We start from the raw sequence: 26,916 nt of genomic DNA, 5'->3' as shown, positions 1-26,916 counted from the left end.
CAAGGGGCATGTCCCACGAAAGCCTTCACTAACCAGGAAACTGGGACAGAGGAGAAGACATCCTATTGAGACTCTAGATGAGAGACGCATGGGAGAATAGCAAAATAAAAGGATACAGAGGGTCCTAGAAACCTACAAGTAGAACAATATGATAGGCAGATTTGGGCCCAGGGGTCCCGCTCAAACTAAGGCACCAGCCAAGGACAATACAGGAGATAAACTTTAAACCCCTTCCCAGATCTAGCCAATGGTCAGAACATTCTCCACAGTTGAGTGGAGATTGGGATATGACTTTCTCACGTACTCCGGTGCCTCACATTTTACCATGTTCCCTGGAGTGGGAGACCTGGTGGCACTCAGAGGAAGGACAGCAGGTTGCCAAGAAGAGACTTGATACCCTATGAGAATATACAGGGGGAGGTAACCCCCCTCAGGAACAGTCATAGGGGAGGGGAATAATGGGAAAATGGGGCGGGGGAGAAATGGGAGGATACAAGGGATGGGATAACCATTGAGATGTAACAAGAATAAATTAATTTTAAAAAATTGAATAAAAAACACACACAAAAAAAGATAAGTAATAACCAGAGTGTGAACGGAAGGGAATGTTTGCACAGTATAAATGAGAAAATAAATTAGTGAAGCCGTTATGGAAAGCAGCACAGAAGTTCTAAAAAAAAAAAATTTTTAAAAACCCATATGATTCAGCGATCTTCCTACTGGGAATATAGCCAAAGGAAATGAGATCAGTATGCCCAAGACACATTTGCAATCACACATTCACTGTTGCCTTAACCACAATACCCACAATATTGAATCATTAGAAGTGGAAAAATATGGTAGATATGCATAATAGTATTCAATTTTAAATAAAGTTAGAATGCCATTTATGAGGACATGCATGAACATAGAGGACATTACGTTAAGTGAAACACTTATGTGAAATATCGAATTTTTGATCTGGTGGAAACAGAGGTAGAGGGAAATGTCAAAATTAGATCTGATAGAAGTAGAGGTAGAGGTGGCTATCAGGAGTTACAGCAAGCACAAAATAAGGTGAATGAGAAATTGGCTAACTAGTCAACTAGTCAGAAGATATAGTGACATGGGGTAGCACAGTAGTGTTATATTACACAGTAGGATGACTATAGGCACAGCGATGTATGTTTTAAAACAACTGCAAGAGAATATTTTACTATTCTTTCCACCAAAGAAAGATAAATGTTTTAAATGATTGCTAGTATACCTATCCTGGTTTGATAATTTGCCAATGTATACAGGCATCAAAATATCATTGCATACTCCATGACTGTATGCAGTTACATGTTGATAAAACTTAAAATAGCAAGATATTGGCACTGGAGAGATGACTCAGGGCTTAAGAGCACTGGCTACTCTTGCAGAGTCCAAGGTTTGGTTCCCAATGCTCACATAGTGGCTAGTAACAACCTGGAACTCCAGTTCCACAGGGTCTAACACCCCCTTTCAGACCTCTTTAGGCACCAGGCACATACCTGGTGCACAAACATACATGCAGAAAAGCACTCATACACATAAAAAATCATTTAAAAAGGGAAATACTGGTGATAATGCAATATTGGCATATATATATATATATATATATATATATATATATATATATATATATATATATATTTCTGAAAGTTATATTTCTTTACTATGGTTTTAAAGTATTTTGAATTCATTTGCCTATAAAATGTCTATTTTATATCTAAATTCAAATATAATTTAAGGGTGGGCTGGAGAGATGGCTCAGCAGTTAAAAGCTGAGCTCATTACCAAAAAAATATAAAATATAATTATAAAGGTAAATATACTCATATCTAATGTTCATTATGTTGATTCATCAAGACTTGTCCTTACTACAACATCGGTGAATTAAAAAGGAAAAACTTTCTCATTTTATTAGACACTTTCTATCTGTGACCACTCTATATATACAAGCCTCATAAGAACCCTTAAGGAATGATATAGAAATATAAATGTGTTCAAATGTTACTAAATTATTATGTGAGTAATGTCATTCATTTCCTGCAAGCTCTATGAAATATGTTCCACAACTGTAGAAAGCACGAAAATCACAGCACAGACTCATCAGCTTGATTACAAGATCTATGCAGTTCTTAAATAACTAAAATTCCCAATTCAAGGTTGTCTATGCTAGTGTCTGAGCACAGCACACAGCCCCAAAATTACTAATTATATATATGTATGTGTATATATATACATAGGATTAGAGAAATACAGTTAATTTTAAATAAAATTTAATAATGCCTAGTTGTAAACATCAAATTACTAAAATTTAAATTGCATAATGTTTAAAAGAAGTATGATTGAATTGCGTCCTACCATGGTGTGTGTGTGGGTGGGTGTGTGTGTGTACACGCGGGGGCATGCATGTGTGTGTGTGTCAGCGCGCATATCATATATGTGGTAATTATGGAAAATAAATTCCTTCAACACAACTTTTTCCTTTAATCTCAAATCCATTACAACTCTCTATCTATATTAAACACAGAAAGAAAATTGATCAAGAGCTCAAACAGTACACATCTCTGAGGGAAACATAAACATGGAGATCTAAAAACAAAGGTTAAAAATTGTTACATCTCATTACAAAGTTGGTATTTTAGTTAGACTTTTTATTGCTGTGATAAACAAACAAACAAACAAAGTCATTACCCAAAGCAAGTTGGAGAGGAAACAGTTTATTTGGCTTACATTTCCATACAGCTGTTTTCCAAAGTAGGTCAGGATAGGAACTCAAACAGAGCAGGAACTGATACAGAGACCATGGTGGGGGGGCTGCTTACTGGCTTGGCCCTTGTGACTTTCTCAGTCTGCTTTCTTATAGCACCCAGAACCTTCAGCTCAGGAGTGGCACCACCCACGGAGAGGTGGGCCTTCCTTCATCAGTCACACATCAAGGATACCCACAGGCTAATGTAGTGGTGGCATTTTCCCAATTGAGGTCCCATGATCCAAAATAAATAAGTCTAGCTTGTATTAAGTTGACATAAAACTAATCACCGTAGTTAATTGCTTAAAAAATATAGTAGTCTGAGTTGAATTTGTCTTAACTACAAAAGTCTTGTCATGAGTGGGTATGTGTGTGTGTGTGTGTTGTGTGTGTTTGTGTATGTATGCATATATATGTATGTATATGTATAAATGCAACAGCAGCAGTTCCTCTAACATTAATGTTATCACAATACCCCTTTTATTGTTGTGTGTAAACATATATTTATCAATCCTTGTAAGAAAACCTAGGTTTGTTGGGTTTTGGGGTTTTTTGTTTTTGTTTTTGTTTTTGCCTTTTTGACAGAGTCTCACTGTATAACAGCCCTGGCTGTCCTGGAACTCACTATGTAGACCATGCTGGCCTCAGACTCAGAGATCTACCTGCCTTTGCCTTCCTAGTGCTGGGATATAAGATGTGTACCACCACTGCCTAGCAGAAAATCTAGTTTTTAATAAACCCAGTAACAACAAATGTTTTCAAAAAGAAATACGTGGCTGGGGAGATGACTCAGCCGTTAAATGCTAGGCTCACAACCAAAAAAAGAAATAGAGTAATAACTATCTCAGTCAGTTGCTTAATGAAATGTTGGCTAACTTTTAAAAATTTACTTTTCACTATAAGTATATTTTATTGTGATTATATATAATTTTATTTTAATGTTATATTAAGGATAACATTAGTATATTAAAATGTACTTAGCATAAATTTAAAATATATCTTATTTTGCTGTGTTCACCCTTGATTCCAAAATGATGTGAGATTATACAATATTATTCCTTGCCAAAAAGTAAGTAAAATATACCCATGGAATAAGCATAAGTAAATTAGCATTAATGGTAGTATATATAGCTTGATAATGAAATGTATATATGACATTTTTAGAATGATCTCTGGAATAAAATGTATGAATTAGCTATAAATTTGATGACTTCTAGAAATATAATTTCTTTTTTAATTAATTTATTTATTCAATTTACAGCTTGATCAAAGCTCCCTTCCTCCTCCCCTCCCAGTTGCACCCTCATATCCTCCCATTCTTCCCTTCCCTTTTCCTCTGAGAAGGGGAGGCCCACCCTCATGGATACCAACCTACCCTGGTACAGCAAGTCACAGCAGAACTAAGCACATCCTTTCCCATTGAAGCCAGATAAGGCAGCCCAGCTAGAGGGAAGTGATCCAAAGGCAGGCAACAGAGTCAGAGACATCTCCTGCTCTTGCTGTTAGGGGGCCCACATGAATAACAAGCTGCACATCTGCTACATACATGTTGAGGGTCAAAACATAATTTCTAATTCAAAAGGTGTAACAAAATATGGTGACAAAATATGGTCAAAATAAAAATACCCATTAAATTTGGCCCTAAATTATTTGTACATCTACTAAATTGTCTATTTCCCTATACTTTTACCAACCTTAATGTGTTTTCAAGCATGTTCTTTGCTTTATAATCTGTTGGATGAAGAGTTTTAAAAGATATATCAAATTTTAAAATGAGTTTAAGCAACATATATATTCATTCACTATTTTCATTCATTTTTCTAGGATTACTTTTTCATGGTGCTTTCCATAACTTATATTGTTCATATGTAATTAATATGTTAATTCCAAAATGTTTCCCCATATTATTTATGAACAATTTCTATAAGTAAGATTTTAAATTGTTTTATCAAATTTATTAGTCTAACTTTTACAAACACTATATTCTATAAAATATTTTGTCCTATATTCTTCTAAAAATACTTTATTTATTTTATTTTTATGTGTATGGGTGTTTTGCCTGCATGCATGTCTGTGCACCACATGTGCACTTGGTGCCCTTTGAGGCCGGAAGAGGATGTCAGATCTGGGTTGGAGTTATAGGCAGTTGTGAGCTGCTATGTGGGTTCTGGGAATTGAACTAGGGTTCTTTAGAATAGTATCTAGTGCTCTTAACTAGTGAGCCATCTCTCCATCCCCTAATATTATGAGCCTTACTTTCACAAACACTAAATTATATGAAATATTTTCATGTACTTTTTAGGTATCTTCACTTTTCATTTTTGCATCTATATGATGGATTTGCTTTAGTGTAATAAATTTAAAAGAAATCCTTTTCAATTTTTCAGCAGACTGTACAGTGATGCTAAATTGCTTAATGAATAGTCTTACATGTTTGGGATATCAATTTTTATTATAATGTACAAAATTGCCACATCCCTCTAACTGATGCATATATAATCAAAATGTCATATATATACATATAAATATATGTTGGAATAATTCCATTCAACTAGAAAGACAAAATGAAATAGTGGAATTTGCAGGAGAGTGAATGGACCAAAACACATTATACTGGGCAGGAACACTCTCAAGTGGGGAATAGCAGGACATAGGTGCTATGAGTGGGGAAATAGGAAAAATGAGAAAGCTTTAACTGTGAAAGGGTGAGGGAAGGCAATATTGATGGAGATGGTGGGAAGAGGAGCAAATATCAGAATGATTGTTTGAAAAGCCATGGGCAACGAAATTTGTGGACAAATGGAAGGGACTAGAAATGATCATAATGAGTGAGTTAACCCAGAAGCAGAAAGACTCACGTGGTATACACTCACTTATAATTGGGCACTAGCCCAAAAGGCATGTCCCATCAAAGTCTTCACTTACCAGGAGATTGGGACAGATGTGAGGGCATCGTACTGAGACTCTAGATAAGAGAAATATAGGAGATAGGGAAATAGAAGGACCCAGAGGATCCTAGAAACCTACAAGAAGAACATCATGATGGGTAGATTGGGGCCAAGGGGGATCTGCTCAAACTATTGCACTAACCAAGGACAATACAATAGTAAACATCGAACCCCTACTCTGATCTACTCAATGGGCAGGACATTCTCCACAGTTATGTGGAGAGTGGGGACTGACTTTGACATGAACTCTGGTGCCCCATATTTGACCACCTCCCCTTGGTGGGGAGGCCTGATGGCATTCAAAGAAAGAATAAGCAGGCTACCAAGATGAGATTTAATAGCCTATGACCATATACTAGTGGAGGAGGTCCCCCTCTGTCATAGACCTAGGGGAGGGGAATAGGGTGAAAGCAGGAGGGAGGGAGGAATGGGAGGATACAAGGGATGGGATAACAATTGAGATGTAATCTGAATAAATTAATAAAATTAAATTTAAAAAAAGAAAAGCCATGGGAAACCATGATTTTTAATATATTTACCTGTAATTACATATATGGGCTATATTGTATGTGAATATATTGTGTGTGGATACATAGATAAGTAATCTAAAGAAGTTATACCACTTGGGGGTGATAATTTTCTCCTCAAGAGCCATGGACCATCTTACAAAAACACCAGTACCACACATGACAAACCACCCATTCTAGTTGCCCTTGGTTGCCTCCAAGAACTTAAAGATTGAATCTTATTGCTGAAGACACTTTGGACACAGGTCTTTGAGGAATCAAGCTGAAAGTAGCCTGTTAGCCTCCTCCCTGAAGGCCAGATCTTGGCATATCTGAAGGAGCTATGCAAGCTGAGAGGGAGAAAAGTGATTATTACTGCTATTCAAGTTGAAAGCCTACAAACCATAACAATAACCAGCCCAGCAGTCTAGTGCAGCCACTTTGGAAATCTGCCTGGCGCTATCTCAGGAAACTGAGAATAGGGCTTCCTCAAGACCCAGCTATTCCACTCCTTGGAATATATCCAGAAGATGCTCCAGCATACAACAGGGACATATGCTCAACCATGTTCATAACAGCCTTATTCATAATAGCCAGAACATGGAAACAGCCTAAATGTCCATCAGTAGAAGAATGGATAAAGAAACTGTGGTACATTTACACTACGGAATACTACTCAGCTATTAAAAACAAGGAATTTTCGAAATTTGTGGACAAATGGATTGAGCTAGAAATTATCATAATGAGTGAGCTAACCCAGAAGCAGAGAGACTCAAATAGTATATACTCACTTATATCTGGACACTAGGCCAAGGGGTATGTCCCATGAAAGTCTTCACTTACTAGGAAAATGGAATAGTGGTGAGGACACCCTAAGGTGGAAGAAATATAGGAAATAGGGAAATAGATGGATCCAGAGGGTCCTAGAAACCTACAAGAACACTATGATGGGCAGATCTGAGCCCAGGGGTTCTGCTCGATCTATGGCACCAACCAAGGACAATATGTGCAGTCATTATCAAACCCCTACCCAGATCTAGCCAAGGGACAGAATATTCTCCACAGTTAAGTGGAGACTGGGGACTGACTTTCACACAAACTCTGGTGCCCCTTATGTGTCCATGTCCCCTTGATGGGGAGGCCCAATGGCACTCAGAGGAAGGATAGCAGACTACCAAGAAGAAACTTGATACCCTAGCATCATATTCAAGGGGAGGAGATCCCCATCAGTCACAGTCATAGGGAAGGGGAATGGGGTGAAAGCAGGAGGGAGGAAGGAATGAGAGGATGCACGGGATGGGATAGCAATTGAGATGTAATATGAATGATTTTATTTTTCAATAAAAGATATTTTTTAAAAAAATAACCAGCCCAGCAAGATATCCCTAAGGATGCAATAGCTGCATTTATGTCTTAGGGGTAGTGTCTAATTGGACTTAAGGCTCTATCAATAGGTAATTCATGTTTGGTTCTGTAATCCTAATCAGGTACCCATGACTGTGAGGTCATGGACACTAGAGGAGAACCTATTGCTGCCATTTTCTGAAAGCAGTATGATATGTAATACCTATCCTTATACCCACAGATAAATATAGTTCTTGTCCCTTATCGAAGAAGCTTCATTTTACAATAGATGTAGACTCCTGCACAAAGCCACAGAACTCTGAATGCAGAGAACAGCAGACTGTGAAGTGCCTGTCCCTAGTTAAATCATTTACAACACAACCTTTATGTTCAGGGAACAATGCAGAAAGCGGTAGCAGTGGAATTGAATATTATACTGGCCAAAGGATCAGGAGGTCTGATATGACATAGAGTCTTCTCTATCGGATATGGAAGCTGCACTCATGAACTCTCAGAAACATGGTTGCCTAAACCACATCTGCACAATGACAACACCAGTTGACATACCCACTCAGATGCAGGAAACCTCACAAGGCCCCAAGCCTAGATGAAGAGGTAGTGAATGGCTTGGGAGACAGGGAGAATCAGTTTCCTCCAGTGACAGGCTCCTTGATACGTTACCCAACCGTGAAGGGTCAGTCCTAAACACACATACAAACAACACTAACTGGACTCAGCAGACATGTATGCCTATCTCATATATGTGTGTGTGTGTTTGTGTATGTGTGTGTATGTGTTTATGGATAGATATCTGTCTAGATTGATATAATAGCTGACTTTCTGGTACTTTGTCCATTATAATATTTACCCTCAGCCCTACCCATTTCTGCAATGTTCTCTGAACATTAGGGTTGTATTGTAAATGTATTAACTGGGGACAAGCACTCCACAGTCTGTTGTTCTCTGCATTTGGAGCAGGTGTGTGTGTGTGTGTGTGTGTGTGTGTGTGTGTGTGTGTGTGTGTGTGTGTGTGTGTGTCTGTGTGTCTGTGTAACAATAATGAAAGTTAATGTCATGAATTTGGGAGGGGGTAGAGGGGGCATGGAAGGAGTTGGAGGTGGAGGGAGAGTAAAATTGTGATGAAATTCTCAAAAAAGGTTTAATTAAAATGATTGAATATGCTGGGAAGAATCAAAGATGGGTGTTGCTCTTACATTCTGCTACTCTGTTGAAAGTGTTTATCGGTTCTAAGAATTTTCTGGTGGCATTTCATAATATTTAAGTTGTATCATGTCATCTGCAAGTCAGAATAGTCTTATTACTTATATTTCTTTCTCTTCTTTTATTGCTCTAATCTTCAGTCACTGTATTCACTAAGAGTGGAGAGAGAGAGGACATCTTGTTTCATTCCTGATTTTAGAGTTAAGGCTTTCTGCTTTAGCTCATTTAGTATAATGCTCATATATTAGTACATTGAGATATGTTCCTTCTAGTCATAGTTTCTCTCTTATCTTTTCATAAAGCTATGTTGGACTTTGCTGAAAGCCTTTTCTGCATCTATTGGGATGATCAGGTATTTTTTGTCCTTGGGTATGTATGTTGTGTTGTATTTATTGATTTGTGTGTATGAAAGCGCCATTACTTACCTGGAATGAAACCAGCTCTGTCACAATGTATGGTTAGTTAATGTGTTGTTGTGTTTGTAATTTCTATTCATATTCATCAGAGAAATTTCCCTGTAATTATGTCTGTGAGGTGTATATATGTTTTTATCAAGGTTTGGTATCAAGGTAATATTGGCTTCTTAACATGAGTTTAGTAGATTTCCTAACTTCAAATCTTTAGATTTGCGTGTTTAACCTGGAGTAGCTATAGTAAGAAAACTACAGGAGGCTCATTGGGATAGGGGTTGCCTTCAGGGATGAGGGTTAGAAGAACATAGACACATTAAATAATATTAAAACAGAAAAGAAAAAGAGAAATGTATTTAGTTATTTATTTATTTGAGTGAGGGTCTTACTATGTAGCCCTCTTGGAGTTGAACCTCACTACATAAGTAGATCAGATTGATTTCAACATCACAGAGATCCACCTGCCCCTACCTGCACAGTATTGGGATTAACATTGTGTACAACTACACCCAGCAAGAGTAGGAGAAATTTGAGGGTGGGACATTTAAGCAGGAACTGGGTCCAGGAGGGGGAGGTCATGGTGAAGGGAAGGAGAGTTCACCAAAACTAGGTATTCAGGAAAACAAAGCAAGTGGAAACTTATTACATTATAAGACATTAAAATATATTAAAATAGACACATGGGACTGGAATGACGACTCAGCAGTTATGAGCACTTGTTGCTCTTGCAGAGAACTTGGATTTGGTTTCAAACATCCACATCTAGTAGCTCACAATAATCTGTAACTCCATTTCCAGGAGACCTAATACTCTTGTCTGATCTCCACAAGCACCACGTATGTGCACGGTGTACATACATACATTCATGCAAAACACAAATACACAGAAAACAAAATAAAAATGAATCTCAAGTATTTTTAAAGGTCTGCGTTATAAGAGTGGTATATTGCATGTCTGGATAATGTTGCTCCTGAAATCCAAGAGTTCCTAAACAAAAAGTCTGAGACACCTCTTAGTGAGTTATTGATGAAGGAAGCCTCAGAGCTCTCAGACAAACATATGCTCTTGCAACTCTTCTTAGTTCTCTACCAAAACTAGTTTTGTTTTTTTTTTTTTACTTACTGCTGAAGGTACCACATTTTGATTGCAAGATATAAAGAAGTTAATCTGGAATTGAGCTGCTAGATAGCTTTAATAGTGCCAGAAAGTGCTTTTCAGACTGTTAGTGAACAAAAGGAATCAATAAGATACCCATCTGTGAGATTAAAATCTAACATGCCAATTAACTTCTCAAACAGTATATGTTCACCCGTGCAACAGTGGCACAGCTGTTATGGGGGGATGTGATCAACTGCTCTCAAATTAGATCTGAAGCCTACTAAGAGGAGTTCATACCTGGCACTGTAAACCTGGTCAAAGACACAAAGCTGAGGAGGTCTTAGGTCTGGGGTAAGCTTGCTAGTGTTATTTAATTTGTCATGGTGCCAAGCTGACTTCCAAATATTTATGTTTGTACCAATTGGCAAAAGCTACTCTTAGCTTTAATCTGAGAAGCCTGTCTTTACAATGAATTGTGGTGAATGCAGAGATGCGTAGCTACTCAAGCTGTCGAGAATAGCAATGGCTCTCTGCTTAACCCTAAACAGGATATTTATACCACCATCTCAGGGAACTTTAAGATGGGGTGGAAAAAATGTAAAAGCCAGAAAATAAGGATAACGGCTGTGAAATCCTGACTTTTGGCATGGCAAAGCCAATGCATTTGTGATCCCACCTCAGCTGTGATTGCCTGCACCAGGCCTCCCAGGCCCATCAGTAGCCAAACATGAATTGGGCAAGGGCTCACAGAGCTTGACTCCTTTCTGCAGAAGTATTGGCTACTGATGGATTCTGGGAGTAGGGCAATCATTTTCTTCCATTGTGTAACTACAGAAGGTTCCAATAGATAGTTCCAAACCCATGGTCATATAGTAGTTTACTTGTGAACCTCAAGAAGAAAGAGAGAGGGGAGGGGGATATGAATATTGAAAAGAAATTGTAGGAAGGAGAGGGAGGTTGATAGCTGTGTGTGTGTGTAAGAGAGAGAGAGAGAGAGAGAGAGAGAGAGAGAGAGAGAGAGAGAGAGAGAGAGAGAGAGAGAGAGAGAGAAAACTGGCTGGATACAAAATTAACTCAAAAAAGTCTATAGCCTTCCTATACACAAATGACAAGCTTACAGAGGAAGAAATTAGGAAAACCACACCCTTCACATTAGCCACAAGCAATATAAAATATTTAGGAGTTACTCTAACCAAGCAAGTGAAGGACTTGTTTGAAAAAAAATTTCAAAACTCTGAAGAAAGAGATTGAAGATGACAAAAGAAGATGGAATGATCTTCCTTGCTCATGGATCGGGAGAATTAACATAGTAAAAATGGTCATCTTACCAAAAGCAATCTACAGATTCAATGCAATCCCTATCAAAACACCTACACAATTTTTAAAGACATTGAAAGTTCAATTCTGAATTCATCTGGAAAAACAAAAAAACCCAGAATAGTTAAAACAGTCTTGTACAATAAAAGATCTTCCGGAGGAATCTCCATACCTGATCTCAAGCTGTACTATAAAGCAACAGCAATTAAAACAGCAACAGGCTGTTTGATCAGTGGAATCGAATCGAAGACCAAGATATGAATCCACACACATATGGTCACTTGATTTTTGACAAAGAAGCCAAATCCATTCAATGGAAAAAAGATAGCATTTTCAACAAATGGTGCTGGTCTAACTGGATGTCTATGTGTAAAAAGATGCAACTGGACCCATATTTGTCACCTTGCACAAAACTCAAATCCAAGTGGATCAAAGACTTCAACATAAAACCAGAGACACTAAGTCACTTAGAAGAAAAAGTGGGGAAGAGTCTGAAACACATTGGCACAGGAGACAACTTCCTGAACAAAACACCAACAGCCCAGGCCTTAAGGTCAACAATTAATAAATGGGCCCTCATGAGGCTGAGAAGCTTCTGTAAGGCAGGAGACACTGTCAAGAGAACAAAGCAACAGCCTACAGACTGGGAAAAGATCTTCATCAACCCTACATCTGACAAAGGTCTAATATGCAAAATATATAAAGAACTCAAGAAATTAAACACCACCAAACCAAATAACCCAATTGAGAAATGGGGCTTGGAACTAAACAGAATTCTCAAAAGAGGAATATCAAATGGCTGAGAAACACTTAAAGAAATGCTCAACCTCCTCAGTCATCAGGGAAATGCAAATCAAAACAACTCTGAGATTCCATCTTACACCATCAGAATGGCTAAGATTAAAAACTCAAGTGACACCACATGCTGGCGAGGATGTGGGGAGAGAGGAACACTCCTTCATTGCTGCTGGGAATGCAAACTGGTACAACCACTTTGGAAATGTATCCGATGCTATCTCAAAAAACTGGGAATAGGGCTTCCTCAAGACCCAGCTATTCCACTCCTTGGAATATACCCAGAAGATGCTCCAGCACACAACAAGAACATTTGCTCAACCATGTTTATAGCAGCCTTATTAATAATAGCCAGAACATGGAAACAGCCTAAGTGTCCCTCAGTAGAAGAATGGATAAAGAAACTGTGGTACATTTATATTATGGAATACTACTCAGCTATTAAAAACAAGGAATTCCCAAAATTTGTGGACAAATGGATTGAACTAGAAATGATCATAATGAGTGAGTTAACCCAGAAACAGAAAGAGTCAAATGGTATATACTCACTTATATCTGCATACTAGCCCAAGGGGCATGTCCCACGAAAGTTTTTACTTACCAGGAAAGTCGGATAGTTGTGAGGGCATCCTATTGGGACTCCAGGTGGCAGAAGCATGGGGAAATGGAAGGATCCAGAGGGTCCTAGAAACCTACAAGAAGAACATTATGATAGGCAGATTGGGGGCCAGGGGTCCCACTCAAACTATGGCACCCACCAAGGACAATACATGGAGTAAACTTCAAACCCCTACCCAGATCTAGCCAGTGGACAGGACATTCTCCACAGTTGAGTGGAGAGTGGGGACTGACTTTCACACATACTCTGATGTCTCATATTTGACCACGTCCCCTAGATGGGGAGACCTGGTGGCACTCAGAGGAAGGATAGCAGGTTACCAAGAAGAGGCTTGATACCCTATGAGCATATACAGGGGGAGGAGGTCCCTCTCAGTCACAGTCATAGGGGCGGGGAGTAAGGGGAAAATGGGAGGGAGGGAGGAATGGGAGGATACAAGGGATGGGATAACCATTGAGATGTAGTATGAATAAATTAATAAAATTAAATTTAAAAATATTAGACTGTCTGGGACAGTAATCAGAATGTATTTACACGGGTATGAAATTATCTAAGATAAATTCAATAAAAAGAGAAAAATCTTGTTTTGTGATCTTCAACTTTTAATTAGAACATCCATTGCCCTTTCATTCTAACTCAATTGTTGGTAGAGTTGTGTTTAAATCTTTCATATTATTTTGTGGATTTTGCTTTTGTCCCACCTGGTGTAGAGTACTAAATTGCAGTTGAGTGAAAGGTTCACTCCCTTTGCATTTCCCATAACTATCAAATGCCTCCAACAGCAAGGGATTCAGGTTACACAGGTCCTGCACACTTTTCCCTTTTGGGTCTCCCTTTTGTCTCCAGCTTTTAATTCATGGCCCACAGTAAGCCTTTTTTTGTTTTGTTTTGTTTTTCTTGTTGTTGTTAATGTAATTCCTTCTGTCTTTTCAATATTGTGGCTAAGCTTCATTGGCAGATGAACATATTTTCCTATGTAACTGGAGAAATAATACAATTTAGCCTGTCAAAACGGATCTCAAACATATTGTTTTACTAAACCCTTCTTAAAGTACTAGCCTTCATTGCTCTGTCTCACGGGTAGAGAGCTACAAAAGGAACATGATACCAAACAGGAAATTAAGACACCATTTCTAATACTTTAAAATTATTATTGGAATCACTGCTTTTTCAGTTTAGATTTGTTGATTTTTTTTAAAGAACTGCAGACCATTTAAAATTTGTTGTTGGCATATTTAGCCCCCTCCCTATAATGTTTATACTTTGTAACTTTTAAATCTGTCATTCTGTTTAGCTTTCACTCCGTTTCAGTTACATTACCTTTTCTCTACTTTGTCATTATTTTAAGAAAAGTTTTATTTGAAAATTAATTTAAATGATTGTCTCAAAAAATCTTTTAACATATTTCTTATTTCCACATAAAACTGATCACAGGCGGAACCTCTCCTTTACCTAGTCACTTCATTTATTTGAGATGAGATCTCACCATGGTGCCTATTATTACTGGTTTAAGCCAGCTTCCTGGCTGAGCCACCCGTGATGCTAGAACCCAGAAGTGCAGTATAACACCCAGCTTTGCCACCGTTTTCACTGTTTGTTTACACTTATTACACTTACTCATTACACTTATATTCTAATTTAACATTTTGAGGGAAATGTTTAGAACCCTAGTTCAAATGGGTGACAGTTCATAAACTGAGGGGCAGAGATCAAACCACACAGTTTTCATTCAAACTATCTTTTGTTATAAAGGACAGAGATGCATATTTTGTTCTGGGTGGCTGAAGACTATACACGCTTTTCTACTGGCTGGTTATTGCTCCTCTGCCTTCTCAGTAATGTTACCATGAGTTTTTAATTTTACACATTCTTTCAAGCCACATGTCTTTACTCATTAGTTCCTATATCCCCCACCCCCCGTTTTGTAGTTTTTATTAGTTATCTATCATTCTAGAACTGATTTACTTCCAAAGCTAGGAGCTGATAACATAAATATGTTTTAGTTCACTCAGAGACAGTGTAAGAGCTGTTTTACTGATGATGTGGTACAGGGCTTTTTATGAGGCTTCTGTTGATTGAGACTGCAGTTGTCACTCATCGCTTATCAGTTGCCTGCAAGCATCACTGGGCCTGAAGGATCTGCTTTCAGGATAGTTAACCCACGCAGCTACTGGCAGAGGCTTTAGTTACTCACTCTGAGTCACTCCATAAGGGAGAAATACACAGAGAAACAGCGGGAGACGGAGCTGCAGAGAGACCGGAAGGGAGAGGGGGAAAGAAGGGAAGAGAAGGAGACACTAAATGCTGTAATGTTAACACTTGGAAGACTAAGACAGGAAGATTGTTATGAGTTCAAGGCCAGCCTAGGCTACATACTCAGACATCCTGTCTTAAAAAAGGAAAAGCAAGATAATCCCTCAAGTTATCTTCTGGCCTTTATAAAAGCACACGCCACCCCCTTCTGAGAGAGAGAGAGAGAGAGAGAGACAGACAGACAGACAGACACAGACACAGAGACACAGAGAGAGACAAAGAGACAGAGACACAGAGAGATAGACAAAGACAGAGAGAGAGAGAGAGAGAGAGAGAGAGACAGAAAGAGAGACAGAAAGAGAGATTTAAAAACAAAGGGAGGTCTTAGCCATTCTGATGGGTGTAAGATGGAATCTCAGAGTTGTTTTGATTTGCATTTCCCTGATGACTAAGGAGGTTGAGCATTTCTTTAAGTGTTTCTCAGCCATTTGATACTCCTCTGTTGAGAATTCTCTGTTTAGTTCCAAGCCCCATTTCTCAATTGGGTTATTCGGTTTGGTGGTGTTTAATTTCTTGAGTTCTTTATATATTTTGGATATTAGACCTTTGTCAGATATAGCGTTGGTGAAAATCTTTTCCCAGTCTGTAGACTGTCGCTTTGTTCCCTTGACAGTGTCTCCTGCCTTACAGAAGCTTCTCAGCCTCATGAGGTCCCATGTGGGGAGAGAGGAACACTCCTTCATTGCTGGTGGGAATGCAAACTAGTACAGCCACTTTGGAAATCTATCTGGTGCTATCTCAGAAAAATGGGAATAGGGCTTCCTCAAGACCCAGCTATTCCACTCCTTGGAATATACCCAGAAGATGCTCCAGCACACAACAAGAAAATTTGCTCAACCATGTTCATAGCAGCCTTATTCATAATAGCCAGAACATGGAAACAGCCTAAGTGTCCCTCAGTAGAAGAGTGGATAAAGAAACTGTGGTACATATACACTATGGAATACTACTCAGCTATTAAAAATAAGGAATTCCCAAAATTTGTGGATAAATGGATTGAGCTAGAAATGATCATAATGAGTGAGTTAACCCAGAAGCAGAAAGAATCAAATGGTATATACTCACTTATATCTGCATACTAGCCCAAGGGGCATGTCCCACGAAAGCCTTCACTTACCAGGAAACTGGGACAGAGGGGAAGGCATCCTATTGGGACTCTAAATGAGAGACGCATGGGAGAATAGCAAAATAAAAGGATACAGAGGGTCCTAGGAATCTACAAGTAGAACAATATGATAGCCAGATTTGGGCCCAGGGGTCTCGCTCAAACTAAGGCACCAGCCAAGGACAATACAGGAGATAAACTTTAAACCCCTTCCCAGATCTAGCCAATGGTCAGAATATTCTCCACAGTTGAGTAGAGAGTGTGATATGACTTTTTCACATACTATGGTGCCTCACATTTGACCATGTCCCCTGGAGGGGGAGACCTGGTGGCACTCAGAGGAAGGACAGCAGGTAGCCAAGAAGAGACTTGATACCCTATGAGAATATATAGGGGGAGGTAATCCCCCTCAGGAACAGTCATAGGGGAGGGGAATAATGGGAAAATGGGGGGAGGAGGAATGGGAGGATACAAGGGATGGGATAAACATTGAGATGTAACAAGAATAAATTAATAAAAAAAAAGAAAAAAAAAAACAAAGGGAGGGAAAGAGGGAGGGGGAAGGCAGGGAAACAGAGACCTAGACAAAGAGGAGATGTTGCTGCATTGATTTCCAAAGTGACTGAACCAGTTTATTTTTCCAGCAACAGTGTAAGAGTTCCCCCTTTCCACATCCTCACCAACATCTGCAGTCATTCGTTTTCTTGATAATAGCAATCTTTAGCAGGATGAGATAGTTCATATCTACAATGGCATTTCATTAAGCCATAAGGAAAGTGGTATTACATTTGAGGAAAAGTAAGTGCAACTGGAGGGATGTATGTTAAGATAAAATATGCCAAAATCAGAAACACAAATATCACCTGTATTCTTTCATATGAAGAATCTATGGATGTGTGTGTGTGTGTGTGTGTGTGTGTGTGTGTGTGTGTGTGTACATGCACATATACTGTGAGGGGTATGTAGGGCATGAAAGTGAAGAAGGGACCATGAGAAGAAAGAAACAGATATTGAGAAGGGGACAGCAGAAGTCTCCAGAAGACAGTAAATACCTCCTGTGTGATGTGGGAACAGCCATGATTCTATCTTTCCAACAGAGGCCACATTCCTTCACTTGCACAAGGGTTGTTTGTGTAGATTACATGTAAATTTGTGCTTGATATCTAGACTTGTAGACTCTTATTTTCCCCCTCTGGCCTTAAATCTGAATAAAGATTTGAAGATTTTTCAGGCTTTCCATAAATAATTCATCTTTACCATGGTGGCAATAGAGTTCAGAGAGCAGAGGCTGATTCCTCAGGGAATTGCTGGACAAATCCTTCATTTCTCACACCTCTTTCATTTTTTTTTTCAGTCTTTGTGTTTATGTCTCCATTCTTCTCCTAGGCAGCCTCTAAAAGTTCCTGGATCTTATCTGTTTAGTTTTTAGCTTCCACTTCATCCCAAGCACAGTATAAATAGTTATAAATAAATTACTGGCATCTCCCAATTTATAAGGCTAAATGTGACCCTCTTGAGCATTAATGGATTGTCTAAAAGGTCACTATGTACTCTAGTGCTAAAGAAGCTCTTAGCAAAGCTTGCTGGTTTACATCATATATGCATGTGTTATTTCCCCCGTAGATGTATGTACAGTGGAAACAAACAAGGTAGTTGTTGCTAGGTAAGATGGAAACATTGAGTCTCATGTTATCGTATTACCTGTACTCACAACAACTGACTGTGTGTGCGCATGCATGCGCCCATGTACACACACACCTACATAAACAATTAGTACACATGTTGTTTCACTGATTGAAAATATACAAGTAATTGTATCATAACTTTCTGCCAACTGCCATAAGCAGACATTTCAACTCTGATCATTCATGCAGCATTTAAAATTCTCACCAGAACACTAATTAAGTTTGATACAGAAGTAGATGTACAGCAAGAAAATGTGGCTTTGCCATTTTCTTATTCTCTTGATGTCGGTAACAATTGGCGGGCCCTCATGAAGTGTCAGGTGCATTTTAGTTGTGTTATCAAAATTGATCCTCACAATGATCCTCTGGGATGAGTACAATTATTATGTTTTACAAATGAGGAATATGAGACACAGGGAGATTAGTGATTGACTAAAGGTCAAACACCCCAAGATGTGAATACATCTGCTTGTTCCACGGATGCTATTTTTACCACTAGATTATAATGCTTTCTGACATGTAGCATTCTGATTTGGGGGAGGGGGAAACAACCCCAAATGGGAAGATTACATTTGATGTGGAGACTGGTATTTTCCATTACCAAGATACTCAGCTACATTTTTACCAGGGACATAACGTGAAGACAGTGCAAAGAGAAAATAGCTGGATGATGAGTGGGTTTGCTAAGCAACAGTTTATTAAATCTACTGAAACCATGGTGATGGAACACTGTGGTCCCAGACATGCACTTACTTAACACTGAAGAGTACAGACACAGCTATTGCGAACATCTGGGAAGATAGATCAGGAGTTCCACAGGCTTTGAAAAGAGAAAGCATCATCAATATTGTTATTATCATGATACATGATGCCAAATCCAAGCTAATAAGCTTACAGACACTTGTAATTAAAAATGTCACTGTTGTACATGGAAATGAGTTTAGATATATGTTTAATTTTTCCTCGATTCTCTCTACTTCCCTTACGAAGCAGAATTAATTCATTTTGATTTTTAAAAGGTTATGTACTATAATCGATTGACCACTTTGTATTTTAGCATTTACAAGATGCTTTCCTTGTTTCATTTTCATTTATCACGGATATGTGTGCCCATGCATGCCACAACATAAAATCATTTAGACATATAATAAAACAGGAAATGAATTTGAAAAGTGATGTGGTGTGAGCATTTCACATATCTAATTGGCTCACTCCTAGATGAAGAGTTCAGACAGGAATACCCAGCCTTCTTTAGGGACAAGCCTCTGACAGTTTATCCAGTTCCAAGTGGTCATTTGCGCCCTAATAGCACATACATTGAGAAACACTAAATTGACTCAGCAGGCTATATATGCATTTATATATTCATATACATAGATATGTAACAATAATAATTAAAGAATATGAGATCATCAAATGGAATAAATGGAGGTGGAAGGAGAGTAAAATTTGTGTAAATAAAATACATATATATGAAATTATTTAAAATTAATTAAAAGTCTGATATTTCTTCTCTCTCTCTCTCTCTCTCTCTCTCTCTCTCTCTCTCTCTCTCTCTCCTTCTCTCTCTCTCTCTCCCTCCCTCCCCCCCCCATACCCCTCTCCCTGGCCCTCATGTGTTAAATAAGCAAGTAATTGGTAGAGAAATCAAATTTGCTTCACCAGGGTCAAATATATTTAAATCACATCATAAAACTCAGTTTATCTTCAAGACATATTTAAAAGTTCTTTAATTCTTAGTCATATTAAACTTTCAAGTCACTTAACATACCTTTTTATGTCTTACTGATTTTTTCTTAACAGTTTTTCTATTGTGAATTTCATCTACTTCCACACTAATAAAATTTTGTACAGGTGCTCATTTCTCCATACACTTACACCAGCCTTTGTTTCTGTGGACTATGGTATTGGCGGTGTATCTGTGTGTGTGTGTGTGTGCGCGCGCGCGCGCGTGTGTGTGTGTGTGTGTGTGTGTATGTGTTTGTCCTATCTTTCTGTTAGTTCAACATTTCATCATTATAAAATCATCTTCCCTTTCTCTTACAGTTACTATCATTTTAAAGTCTTTTTCTTTGATATATTAACCCCAGTTCTCTGTTTCTTGGTTGTTTTATTTTAACTTACTCTTTGAAACTGTCATTCATCCACTCTACCCTCTCCTATTCCCCTTCTCCTCCTAGCTTCCCTCCTTTAAGCCTCTCCCTGCCCCCAATTTCAGGGATCTTTGATTGTTTTGCTTTGCTTTGTTTTGTTGGCTGCCAACTAGCTTCAAGCAGGTCTGCCAACATGAGTATGGCTGCCAAGTTACCCACTGCAACAAGGGGAACTCACTCACACCACTGAAGGGACTGATTCCCCACCACCACCACCACCACCACCACCACCACCACCACCACCCATCACCTGCTGTAATGGCTGGCTTTAATGCCAACATGCTACAAATTAGAGTCACTGGATCAGGGATCCTCACCTGAAGAACTGTCTTAATTGACATGGGTAGAGGCAACACAAATGTGAAAAGCTCCTCCTGGTATTTGCTCAGACGAAAAGGGCAGCAGAAGGAAGATTATTTACATTTTCTGGCTTGGCCTTCCTTTTTGCTGCAGAGTTAACTTACCCCATTGTTGCTGCTGCTCAGTCCTTCATTGGTAACAGAACCAGACCCTCTAAGCTTTCCAGTACTAAGGACCAGAGTGTCTTCAGCAACCCTCCAGGACTTCAGCACTAAATTGGGACTGATGAGGCACCTAGCCTCATGAACTGAGCTACTGGGTTTTTGTCTCCTGTGGTGTCAGACAACCACTGTGGTACTGCTCCAACTTCTGAGACACCTGGCCTTAAGGGCCTAGAAACTACCAGATTTTCAGCTCTCAGGTCTGATTTTGCTATTATTACTATTTCAACATGAGTTGGTTTAATAAATTATTTTTAAAATATAGATATCCATTTGATTGGTTCTGTGCCTCTAGAGATCCCTGGCTAATACAACTGCCATTAGTTGTCTGGAGAGAGGTCACTCCCTGTTACCCTTCCCCCATCTATGACTGACTGTTTTGAGGGTCCCAGTTTTGTCCAGGCAACCAAAGCTGCTGTGACTTTATGAGTGTGACAGGCCTGTCCTGCCTAGAAGGCAGCATTCCATAGACCTCCTCTCCATCAGCTGGCTCTTAACATTCTTTCTGTCCCTGTCCCTTCTTTTGTGATGTTCCTGGAGCCCTGGAGGGGGTGTAGAGATGTCTCATTTAGGACCAAACACTCAATAGTCCTTATTCTCAATGCCTTAAGCAGCTGTGAGTCTCTCTGTTAACTGCTATTTATTGCCAACAGAGATTTCTCTGACCAAGGAGTATTAGTCTGTGTATGTGTGTGTGTGTGTATGTATGTATGTATATTATATATGCGTGTATTTACACACACACACACATACACATAAACACTTAGGAAGGGGACTGGAAAGATAACTCAGCAGTTAAGAGCACTGGCTGTTCTTCCATAGGATCCAGGTGCAATTCCAGCACCCACATGGCAGCTCACAGCTGTCTGTAACTACAGTTCCAGAGGATCTGACACCCTCACATAAACACACACGCAGGCAAAACACCAATGTTCCCAAGAAATAAAATTAAATAAAAATTTAAAAATATTTAGGACTTTGACAACATGTCTATTTAATAGAACGAAAGCAGTAGACTCACCCCTAGAGCCTATGCCCTTCCTCGAAATGGGTCTTTGACTAGATTGACAACACTAGGCATGAACCTAGTGCTGGAATGGACCTCTGATCCAATCAAAGTCATTGACTTCCTCCATAACAGTCGTGCCATAATTGTACCTGTGAGCACGTCTTGCCTGGATGCTAGTATAATAGGTTCTAGCTTCTGAGGTTCACAACCAGGTGGGACTACTTAATGATTTTTCTTTCCCGGTTGCAATGATAGCCCCTTCCCACACTGTGAAAGCTAGCAAGGATGGAGGAAGCTTCAAGTTCATTCCTAGCATGGTTTCTCTTTATCCTGCAAGCAGTTTGTGGTGTCTTCAGCAACAACTGGTGGGCAAATAAATAAGAGCAATGCAACAACTCCAGTTTTCTTTTAGGTTCTGCTTCACAAAATACTCTTCAGTCTTTTTACTTTGGACATATTTGTGCTATTGAATCTACTGATGTCTTCTCTAGGGACCATAAAGTTTGTTTGTTTGCCTTAACTTTTTTGGAGATAGGGCCTCACTACACAGCCGTAGCTGGTCTGGAACTTCTTTTGTAGAGCAGGCAGGCCTCGAATTCATAGAGATCCTCCAGCCTCTGCCTCCTGAGTGTGGGGATCAAGGATATGGGCCAGCACACCTAGCATAGTTGATCAACTTTTTTGTAGAAAAAAAAATTTATTCACCTTATATCCTGGTCATAGCCCCGTCCCTCCTCGCCTCCTAGTCCCCCTCCCTCCCTCTCCCCCTCCCCTCCCCTGTTCCACAGAAAAGGAGAGCTCGCCTTCCCATCCACCCCAGCTCATCAATTCACAACAGGATTGTATGTGTCCTCTTCCCCTGTGGCCTGGCAAGGCAGTCCAACCATGGGAAAGTGACCAAAAACAGGCAAGAGAGTCCATGTCAGAGACAGCCCCTGCTCCAAAGTTGATCGTTTTTTCTTTTTTTAATTTAAATTAATTTATTCAGATTACATCTCAATGGTTATCCCATCACTTGTATCCTCCCGTTCCTCTGTCCCTCACTCTTTCACCCTATTCCCCTCCCCTAGGTCTGTGACCGAGGGGGACCTCCTCCCCCACTATATGGTCACAGCCTATTAAGTCTCATCTCGGTAGCCTGCTTATCCTTTCTCTGAGTGCCACCAGGCCTCCCCACCAAGGGGAAGTTGTCAAATATGGGGCACCAGAGTTCATTGCAGAGTCAGTCCCCACTCTCCACACAGCTGTAGAGAATGTCCTGTCTATTGGCTAGATCTGAATAGGGGTTCAATATATACTGTACATATTGTCCTTGGTTGGTGCAGTAGGTTGAGCAGACCCCCCTGGATCCAGATCTACCCACCATGATGTTCTTGTAGGTTTCTAGGACCCTCTGGATCCTTCTATTTCCCCATTCTCCCATACTTCTCTCACCTAGAGTCCCAGTAGGAAGTCCCCGCATCTATCCCAATCTCCTGATAGGTAAAGACTTTCATGGAGCATCCCTTTTGGGCTAGTGTTCAATTATAAGTGAATATATATCATGTGAGTCTTTCTGGGTCTGTGTTAACTCACTCAGGAAGATCATTTCTGGTTCCATCCATTTGCCTGCACATTTCAGGATTTCTTTGTTTTTAATAGCTGAGTAGTATTCCATAGTGTAAATGTACCACAGTTTCTTTATCCATTCTTCGACTGAGGGGGATTTAGGTTGTTTCCAGGTTCTGAAGATGAAAATGGAAACAATGATAAAAGCACAGACAGAAGAAAGATGAGAACAAAAGTTGATCATTTTTAAAGTCTATTCTGTCTCCATCTTTTGGTTAGAATTGTTTAATCAATTTATATTTTGTAAATACTGTTAGTATTTGCATCTGATATTTTATTCTTTGCTTCCTGTATTTCATATGTTTTTAATGTCCCTTACTATTCCGTTATTACCTTATTTTCTACTAGAATCACATAATTGCGGTTATTTTGCTTTCTCTTTATGGAATATTATTGGATAGATATCTTAGTGACTCCCCTTGTGGTTATAAATGACATCTTGAAACAATCTAGTTTGAATTAATGTTAACTTAATTTCAACAATATGTGTAGATTTTGCCCACTCACAGCTTTATTTTCTTCCCTTTTTGGACATAGTAGTTGTACAGTTTACATCCTTTTTACGTTGCATTGCCATCAGCACAGTTTCACAATTATTGTTTTCTATGATTGCCTTTTAAATTAGAAGTAAACATTGATCGAGTCAGTCCCCACTTTCCACATAACTGTGGAGAATGTCCTGTCCACTGACTAGATCTGAGTAGGGGTTCAGTGTTTACTGCACGCAGACATGAACTCTGGTGCCCCATATTTGACCACTCCCCCATGGTGGAGAGGCTTGGTGGCACTCAGAGAAAGGATAAGCAGACTACCAAGATAAGACTTGATAGATAGCCTATGACCATGTAGTGGGGGAGGAGGTCCCTCTCAGTCACAGACCTAGGGAAGGGAAATAGTGTGAAAGAGGGAGGGAGGGAGAAATGTGTGGATACAAGTGAGAGAAAAATAATTGAGATGTAATCTGTATAAATTTATTAAATAATCAAAATTAAAAAAATATTGACAACAAAGGACTGTACTTTACATTTGTTTCTGTGTAACCTTTAATTATTACTCGATGTTCAACCATTTAAATTAGCTATAAATGTCTAGTTGTTTCATTTTTCCATAAAAGGCTCCCTTTCATATTTGTTTATAATAAATGACACCCTGTGTTGCTCAGGAAAGACTAAATGAATCCTTTTGCATCAGCCTCTCAAGTAGAGGCCACAGGGCCATATTGCCACACAGCCTCTTTAGTAGTTTCTGTAGAACAGATTGACTGGTACACGTTGCCTCCATTTATGTTTATCAGATGGTATCTTGATTATCCTTTCATTTTTGAAGGATAGGCTTTGCAGACATGTATTTTTAGCCTCTTTCTTTCGTCATTTTGAATGTGTTATTCACTAGCAATCTGGTTTCCATGGTTTCTAATAAGTGTGCTATACCTTGAGGATGATGAGTCACAGCTCGAGCTGCTTTCAGATGTTTTTCTTTTCCCTTGCCTCTTTAACCTTTATTATTAATTTATTCTTGTTACATCTCAATGTTTATCCCATCCCTTGTATCCTCCCATTCCTCCCTCCCTCCCATTTTCCCCTTATTCCCCTCCCCTATGACTGTGACTGAGGGGGACTTCCTCCCCCTGTATATGCTCATAGGGTATCAAGTCTTTTCTTGGCTACCTGCTGTCCTTCCTCTGAGTGCCACCAGGTCTCCCCCTCCAGGGGACATGGTCAAATGTGAGGCACCAGAGTACGTGAGAAAGTCATATCCCACTCTCCACTCAAGTGTGGAGAATGTTCTGACCGTTGGCTAGATCTGGGTAGGGGTTTAAAGTTTACTGCCTGTATTGTCCTTGGCTGGTGCCTTAGTTTGAGCGGGACCCCTGGGCCCGAATCTGCCTATCATAATGTTCTACTTGTAGGTTTCTAGGACCCTCTGGATCCTTCTACTTTGCTATTCCCATGCTTCTCTCATCTAGAGTCCCAATAGGATGTCCTCCCCTCTGTCCCAGTTTCCTGGTAAGTGAAGGCTTTCGTGGGACATGCCCCTTGGGCTAGTATGCAGATATAAGTGAGTATATACCATTTTTAAAATATTCCTTTAGTGTGTGTGTTATTTAGTGTGGGGAAGTGTGGCGTGGGGGCATGTAGACATACATGTGTTATAGCAAACCTGTGGAAATCAGAAGACAACTTGTGGGAGTCAGTTCTCTCCTTCCACCACTTGGCCTCCAGAGATTGAGCGCAGAGATCAGGCTTAGTGGCAGTCACCCTCACCAGGGGACTCATCTTGCTGGCCTCTTAAGGTTTACTTCTATTTACATGTATTAAGTGTACAGATTGATGGGCTCCAATGAGATTTTTCACATATGCACATAACACACCTGGATCAAATTCAACCTCTTTTTAAAACCTTCACCCATACACTGGTCTCAGTCTTCGTCTTTTGAATGGTTTAATTATGATGTTTTAAGCTCTGGATTTGTATACTTACTCTAAGTGGAGTTGGTTGAGTTTCTGAGATATCCATGTCTATTATTTTCTAATCAAATTTCCAACTTTTGAGGGTTTTTTTGAGACAGGGTTTCTCTGCATAACAGAACCCTGGCTGCCCTGGAGCTCACTCTGTAGACCAGGCTGGCCTCAGACTCACAGGGATCCTTCTGCCTCTGCTTCTCGAGTGCTGGGATTAAAGGCATGTGCCACCACCACATGGCAACATATTTGCAATTTTTGGTTATCAATTTTTCAAATATTCTTCCTGCTTTTCTCTAATTTTTATTAGGTTACTATTATGCATGTTATTCTTTGTCTGATAAACATAGTGCTCTCTTTTTACTATTTTCTCTTTCTGTTTTTCATATTATATATCAAGTAAACTATCAATACATTGTTGCTGATTTTTTTGTTGTTTCTCCTATTCAGTTCTGCTGCTGTGAACCTTCATGAAGCTTTTCATCAAGGGACATAATTTCAGCCCTTTAAAAAATATGTATGTATTTGTATTTATTCTTTGAGAATTTCATACATGGATACAATGTATTTTGATCATATCTTCTCCCATTCTCCCCTCTAATTCTTCCCAGACCCTTTGACCGCCTCCCTCCCCCACTTTCATGTCCTCTCATTAAATGTTTTTATAGCCCTCTAAATCCAAATAGTACTGCCTGGATGCAGATTGGTATGGGGTCATGCACTGGAATATAGTCAACTTACCAAAAAGACTCCTCCTTTCCCAGCAGTCATCAGCTGCCAACCACTCCTTAGCTAGGGGTGAGACCTTACGAGTGCCTCCTTCTCCATGCTTGTTTGGTCTTGTAAAGGTCTTATAGAGAATCTTTGATTATATCATCTCTTGTAGCACATAATGGAATAAAAATTACACATGCTATTAATATTCTTAGTATTCTTAGATCATATTGAATTAATTAAGTAGAGTCAGCATAATTATAAGCATATAGAATATTGTGTAAATAATAACAAATAAATAAATTTCCTTTAAAAAGGCTGGAGAGA

At 39.3% G+C, this 26,916-nt stretch overlaps 1 protein-coding gene across 1 annotated transcript in view; it reads left to right on the top strand.

Moving 5' to 3' along the window:
* The window catches only part of LOC127184778 (ubiquitin carboxyl-terminal hydrolase 27-like), a 42,373-nt gene that overhangs the window by 1,128 nt on the left and 14,329 nt on the right, over positions 1–26,916 (top strand). The window lies entirely within an intron of this gene.

This window comes from Acomys russatus, chromosome X (assembly GCF_903995435.1).
Source record: "Acomys russatus chromosome X, mAcoRus1.1, whole genome shotgun sequence".
Lineage (NCBI taxonomy): Eukaryota > Metazoa > Chordata > Mammalia > Rodentia > Muridae > Acomys > Acomys russatus.
Note: the sequence above shows the minus strand (reverse complement) of the source record. Positions and strands in the feature narration are given on the sequence as shown.